This window comes from Microcaecilia unicolor, chromosome 2 (assembly GCF_901765095.1).
Source record: "Microcaecilia unicolor chromosome 2, aMicUni1.1, whole genome shotgun sequence".
In the NCBI taxonomy this organism is placed as follows: Eukaryota; Metazoa; Chordata; class Amphibia; order Gymnophiona; family Siphonopidae; genus Microcaecilia; species Microcaecilia unicolor.
The window spans coordinates 445,126,596-445,134,248 of record NC_044032.1 but is presented as its reverse complement, the minus strand read 5'-3'; positions in this window follow the sequence as shown (position 1 = coordinate 445,134,248).

The window sequence follows — 7,653 nt, the reverse complement described above, 5'->3', positions numbered from 1 at the left end:
ATTGTACGCGCATAGAAGATTACCGCCCAGTTAACGCGTGAGACCTTACCACTAAGTGAATTGGTGGCAGTAAGGTCTCAGACCGAAAATGGACGCACACCAATTTTCATTTTGCTACATGTTCATTTTCAGACAAAAAAAAGGGCATTTTTTACAGGTGAGCTGAAAAATGCATCTGCATGCATCCAAAACACATACCTACACTAGTACAGGCCATTTTTCAGGGCACCTTAGTAAAAGGACCCCTATGTGAGGAATGCTAACTTACACTATATGAAATCCAGACTAATGTTATAAAGGCACACTACCATTTTCACATCAACTCCAAATTTACTGAGGTAAAAATGCCATCTGTTGAGTCAAATTCATAACATCACCACAGGAGTAGTACTCCAGTTTTTGCCAAATATACAACTACACCAGAGGAATGGTGCAAGCGTCTCCTTAAAATATAACTGCCTTTCCTTCCTTATGAGGAAAGGCTGAAGCGTCTAGGGCTCTTCAGCTTGGAGAAGATACGGCTTAGGGGAGATACGATAGAGGTCTATAAAATAATGAGTGGAGTGGAACAGGTAGACGTGAATTGTTTGTTTACTCTTTCCAAAAATACTAGGACTAGGGGGCATGTGATGAAGCTGCAAAGTAGTAAATTTAATATGAGTCGGAGAAAATATTTCCTCACTCAATGTGTAATTAAATTCTGGAATTCGTTGCCAGAGAATGTGGTAAAGGCGGTTATCTTAGCGGGGTTTAAAAAGGGTCTGGACAGCTTCCTAAAGGAAAAGTCCATAGACCATTATTAAATTGACTTGGGGAAATCCACTGCTTATTTCTGGAATGAGCATCATAAAATGTATTGAGCTTTTCTGTGATCTTGCCAGGTATTTGTGACCTGGATTGGCCACTGTTGGAAATAGGATACTGGGCTTGATGGACCTTTGGTCTGTCTCAGTGTGGCAATACTTATGTACGTAACATGTGGTGAATATGCCTGTACCCTCTCCCTTTGTAAGACTGGTCTGTAAAGGAAGCAGCTGGCTTGCCTGTCTCTGACCTCCAGATCCTAAATCCCTGTTCAGTACAAGCCCCCAGCAGGGAAGCAGACAGCCGCTCATAAAACTTGTCCCTAATGAAACAGCGATGACATGCAAACTTATCACGGAGACTCTGGGCAATGCCCATCTGCCAGTGTGGTAAGGTACCATTCTACTGTTTAATATACAGTTATCTAACAAATTCCTTCCTGGTATCTTTTGAGGCCTTCTGAACCCGCCACATATATATATATATTTATGTATGGGTGTGTGTGTGAATGCCTGTAGAGTGGAAGAAACAGGGCTCAAGGATCTTGAAACGTGATCAGCTCTCTGCCAACAGGATTGAACCATGTCTCGGGTTGCTCAAGGGGCTTTGTAGAGCAAAAGAAAAGCCACAGGGGTCCCTAAATTATAGCCAAACTCAAGTTTAAAATAGGACATAAAAAAGGAAGCAAGACCAGAGCAAGGAAAGGAGATCAGATTAAATGTTCTTGTTAGGAATCTTTGGCCTCCATTTAAAATCAAAGCCTGCTGAGCACATTATTTATGGCTGCAAGTCATAAAGAAATGAAACAGAGGCTGAACAGAAGAGGTCATGGATAAGAGATGGGGAGAGAAAAATAAGGAGGAGAATTAGGTAGAAAAGAGAAGAGAAGAGAGAAAAAGAAATGAAAGATGGAATATGTGTATTGTGCATGCTTATCCACTCCTACAGAGCAAACAGAACAATACTCTAGTCAAAAATAACATTAAAGTGTAATACATCTGTATGTTCGATAGCATATACCTTGCAGGTGAGCTGATTAAGGACAGCGCACACATTTATTGATTGATTGATAAGGATTTATTTACCACCTTTTTGAAGGAATTTACTCAAGGCGGTGTACAGTAAGAATAAATCAAACATGAGCAATAGACAATTACAGCAGTAAAAATATTCAACTAACAATACAAAGTATTGCACAGTATACTACTTACAATGTCAACACACTACATAATAGAACATTTTAATTGACAGCGTAGGGTATAAGCAAAGATGGAACATATAGATAGGTAAGAGAGTAAGAGGAGTTAGAAAATAAGGTGACTAATTTAAAGAAAGGTGCACATGAGGTCAGAGAGATGGTTAACATATTATTTCAGCTAGAGTATGAATGGATAAACTTATGTGCATAACTTACAGACTACAATAAGTTATGCATGTAGCTTCTGAATCTAAGTGTGAGCATTTACATTAGTTCTATGGCTGGCATAAGTACTTGTACCTAAACACATACGGGCTCCATTTAGGCACTATTTATAGAACTGCCCTCTAAGGGGGGGGGGGGGGGGGGGTAATACTATAAAGGCTTTTTTTTCCACATGTAAATGGTATACATGTGTAAGAGACCTCTTGTAAATGTAGCCCTCACATACAACTGTGCACTATGACAAGAAAGTGTATACTTGTGCATGGTCCAGGTGTAGGTGGTTTGGGGAAGACGTTTGGGCAGAGTGCTGGTGAAGTCATGAAAAACAGGTGTATGTTATAAAGCAGGGGTGGGCAATGTTGGTCCTCGAGGGCTGCAACCCAGTCGGGAGATTTTTTTGAATACAATGGAAGCAATGCATACAAATAGATCTCATGTATTTTCGTTGGGAAAATCCTGAAAACTCAACTGGGTGGCGGCTCTTGAGGACCAAGGTTGCCCCACCCCTGTTATAAGTCATGTACCTATGCACGTATTTCAGCCCTGCACATTTCCAGCTGTAGTGCTGATGTGCAGCTGCATTTTAGTCCTATTTTGGCTGCTTCAGAGATGCAATTTTATAAAGACATAAAAGCCTCTAACTGCCCGATATTCAGCACTATTTAACTGGCCAGGAACGGCTCCTGGCTGGTTAAATGGCCTTAAGTCAGCTAAGCGCTAATATTCAGCACAAGATACACAGCTATCTTGGCTGAATATTAGTGCTTAGGGCCAGATTATATATAAGGTGCCTAAAGTATCTGTGCGGTAAACATTCCGCCTAAGTACTCTATATACCATGTTATCAACTAAGCTTATTCTATATACCGTTTTATAGAATATATACTTAGGCAATTCTGGTCACTGCATCTCAAAAAAGATGTGGAGGGGCATAATCGAAAGAGGCACCCAAATTTTCCTGAGGACATCCTCGCAGGACGTCCCCGCGAAGGGGCGGGGAAACCCGCATTATCAAAACAAGATGGGCGTCCATCTTTCGTTTCAATAATACGGTTGGGGACGCCCAAATCGTGAAATTTAGGTCGACCCTAGAGATGGTCATCCTTAGAGATGGTCGTCCCTGATTTTCGGCGATAATGGAAACCGAGGACGCCCATCTCAAAAACGACCAAATCCAAGCCATTTGGTTGTGGGAGGAGCCAGCATTCGTAGTGCACTGGTCCCCCTCACATGCCAGGACACCAACCGGGCACCCTAGGGAGCACTGCAGTGGACTTCACAAATTGCTCCCAGATGCATAGCTCCCTTACCTTGGGTGTTGAGCCCCCCCAACCCCCACCCAAAACCCACTCCCCACAACTGTATAGCACTACTATAGCCCTTAGGGACGAAGGGGGCACCTACATGTGGGTATAGTGGGTTTCGGGTGGGTTTTGAAGGGCGGGTCCGCCTGCCTGAAGTGCACTGCACCCCACTAAAACTGCTCCAGGGACCTGCAAACTGCTGTCATGGAGCTGGGTATGACATTTGGGAGGGGTTAGTGGGAGGGGTTAGTGACCACTGGGGGAGTAAGGGGAGGCCATCCCTGATTCCCTCCAGTGGTCATCTGGTCAGTTTGGGCACCTTTTTGAGGCTTGGCTGTAAGGAAAAATGGACCAAGTATAGTTGCCCAAGTGCTTGTCAGGGACGCCCTTCTTTTTTCCATTATCGGTCAAGGGCGCCCATGTGTTAGGCATGCCCCAGTCCTGCCTTCACTATGCTTCCAACATGCCCCCGTGATTTTGGTTGTCCCCGCGACAGAAAGCAGTTGAGGACGCCCAAAATCGGTTTTCAATTATGCCAATTTGGGTGACCCTGGGAGAAGGACGCCCATCTCCCGATTTGTACAGAATATGGTTAGCAAGTTGTGCATGTAAATTCTAATTATTACCAATTAGTGCTCATTAGTACCTACTTGAATCTCCACTACCCAAGCTGCAAAGGACTCAGATACAAACAAACTCATGCATCCAACTTCTCCTACATAGGCACACAACTGTGGAATGAACTGCCAAAGTCTGTGAAAACAATCTACGGCCATCTAAACTTCAGGAGATCATTAAAGACCTACTTATTCACAAAAGCATTCCCCACCGACATAAATTAGATGCATTAACTCTGCAACACAGCAAAACCTTAGACTGTATTGGGTACTATATATTCCTTCCTACCCTCGATCCCTATGTACCTGAATATACCAACCTACCTGACCTAACATCAAATTGTATTTGTTTCCATACCGGACTTGGCGATCGCCTTTACGGTACTATGCAAGCCACATTGAGCCTGCAAATAGGTGGGAAAATGTGGGATACAAATGTAACAAATAAATAAATAAATAAATTATTGCTTGTTAAGTGCTGTTATCAACGCTGATTAGCTTGTTAAGCCAATTAAGTTACGCACGTTGTTGTAGAATATGCCTGGATTTTGGCACAGATCTCTAGGTGCTCTATATAGAATCTGGGAGTTAGCAGCTAGCCTGGTCACTGGCTATATTCTGCCAACAAAGCCGGTTAGTGCCGATATTCATCAGCTGACCAGCTAAGTTGTCAGATAGACCTGCATAAATAGCAGTTCTATTTTTGGCCACTATAACTTAGCTGGTCGGTCAAAGAATATCAGTTTAACCGGTATGTTCATAATGGCAACCCCCCCCCCCCCCCCCACAAAATAACAAACAAACAAACCCATAGTAACATAGTAAATGATGGCAAATAAAGACCTATACAGTCCATCCAGTCTGCCCAACAAAATAAACTCATTTTACATGGTATGTGATACTTTATATGTATACCCGAGTTTGAATTGTCCTTGCCATTCTAGGGCACAGACCATAGAAGTCTGCCCAGCACTGTTCTTCTACTAAAAGTTCTGAAGCTAACGTCAAAGCCCCTTAAATTTACACTCCAACCTATTCATATCTATTCAGTTACGATCAGGGCGTAGACCGTAGAAGTCTGCCCAGCACTGGTTTTGCTTCCCAATTACCAGCGTTGCTACCCAATCTCCGCTAAGATTCCATAGATCCATTCCTTATAAACATGATTCCTTTGTGTTTATCCCAGGCATGTTTGAATTCCATTACCATTTTCATCTCCACCACCTCCCACGGGAGGGCTTTCCACGTATCTACCACCCTGTCCGTGAAAAAACATAAATTCAATGCCAGTTGCCGGATATGACTCAGCACCAGCACTGAATTTCCAGGTTCACCGCCAACCGTGTCTTTAAAAAATAGCCTTAAACAGGTGCCTATTTAGCCTCCCAACCCAGGTGACCTATTATAAAATTACCTTTCACATGACTAGTGATAATCATTTGAATTTATGAAGTATTTGTTTTATTACACATACTTTCTGTGCTATTAAAGCATATCTGCAGCCTGGTGTACAGTGTAAAATCTGGTGTTTCTACTGTATGAGAGATGCAAAGGGAGGGTGAGAGGAAATGAAAGAGGTTATTCTTGTTTTTATCCAAATACAGTTGAGGAACATGAGACACAGTGTGACAAATGGATGAGCCCTTTACTGATAACTATGACAAATGTATACAGACAGTCAATTTTCAGATTCTCCATTTCCTCAGTTGCTTAGACATGACAGACTTACAGTCCTTTAGGTTCAAACATGATACACGCACACAATAAATAGCAGGTCTAGAGGCATTGGTAGTTTTCACCTGTTGCCAGGACAATTATTGGAGATTCTACAATCCTAAAGCTTTTGTTCAACACTAGCATGAGGCTGCTTTATTTGGTATTTTTGTCTGGTGAATTTAATATTTCTGAAAGGTGCTAAATTGACAGCAGTAGAAAGCAAAATTGTTCATTTATCCTCATAAGACGAACAGCATAAATAAGCAGTGGCAGAGTTAGCTTCACTAAAATCATCACCCATCGCCAACATAAATCAAATTGATAAAACAAATGGCAAAAAACAATAAACAAATGTGAAAATAGGAGGGAAAAAAGACCTCAGTATGGAGCCTAGGGTTAGGCATATGGTGCAAGCCACATCAATGGTCTTAAACAATCTCCGTACATATATATAGTAAAAATCATGTATCAATGTATTCTAGAACTTCTCTCTGAAAATGTGCTTCTCCTCATATCTGCTTTTTCAAAGACCTGTGTTTCCACATCACCAAAACGACAGTGGCCTCTGTTTTGTCATAAATGGCTGCTTCAAGGTACATTCTACAAGACAAAACACAATGGGTTTGATGTTTAAAAGCATTTTCTGGAAAACAGCACCTGCTACCCAAATAACTGTCGCTTAGACATATATTCAGTCTCTCCGCTATTCAAATCTATTTAATCAGTTAGGAATAGCTCCTGGCTGGTTAAATAGTGTTTAAGCACCTAACCGCAGATATTCAGCAAGAAATAACCGGTTATCTCCTGCTGAATATCCCTGTAAGTAGCTAGTTTCTAACTGGCTATATTGCGTAACATAGCTGGTTAAGCACAGATATTCAGCGCCAAACCAGCTAGGCTGAGTGGTCAAAACAAGCCGCTTAAATAGCAGGCCTATCTTTTACCACTAAAAAGTTAACCGGTTAGCGCTGAATATCGGCATAGCCAGTTAACTTTTTAGCAGCCAAAATAAACCTGGGTATTCAGTGTCAGTTGCCAGAAAAGGTCTGGCATTGAATATCTGGGTTTAACACCAGCGGCAGAAAGCAAACACGCTTCCCGCCACTGGCTGAACATTGGGTCTAGTGACTCTATGCAGTAGGGATGGGAAGCTATAAAAGTTTCATTTCATGTTGTTTCCTATGTCATTTTTGGGAATGTTCATTTTATTCATTTTTGTTTGGCCATGTTGTCATCACGGGAGTGAAAGAGTGCGACCTCTTTGCAAACAGCGCACACTCTTTCGAAAGTGTGTGCACTACTACCAGCAAAAAACCCCCAACACATACAATGTCATGTTTTTTCTGCTCATTTTCATTCGTTAACAACATGCAACAACACGGGATACGCTGTTACAAATGACAGCCCATCCCTACTATCCACAAAGTGCCACTGAATATCTTTGCAGCAGTGGCGTACCAAGGGGGGGGGGGCGGTGGGGGCAGTCCGCCCCGGGTGCACGCCGCTGGGGGGGTGCCGCAGCGCGCGCCTGTCTGCTCCCAGTTCGCTACGCTCGCTAAATTCTCTCGTTCGCTGCAGCAGCTCCCTCCTTCTGACCCGGAACAGGTTACTTCCTGTTCCAGGGCAGAGGGAGGGAGCTGCTGCAGCGAACGAGAGAATTTAGTGAGCGTAGCGAACTTGGAGCAGACAGGTGCATGCTGCGGTACACCCCCCCCAGCGGCATGCACCCAGGGGAAGTGTCATTTCGCGGGGGGGGGGGGGGGGGGGGGGGGGGGGGGGGCGCATCAGT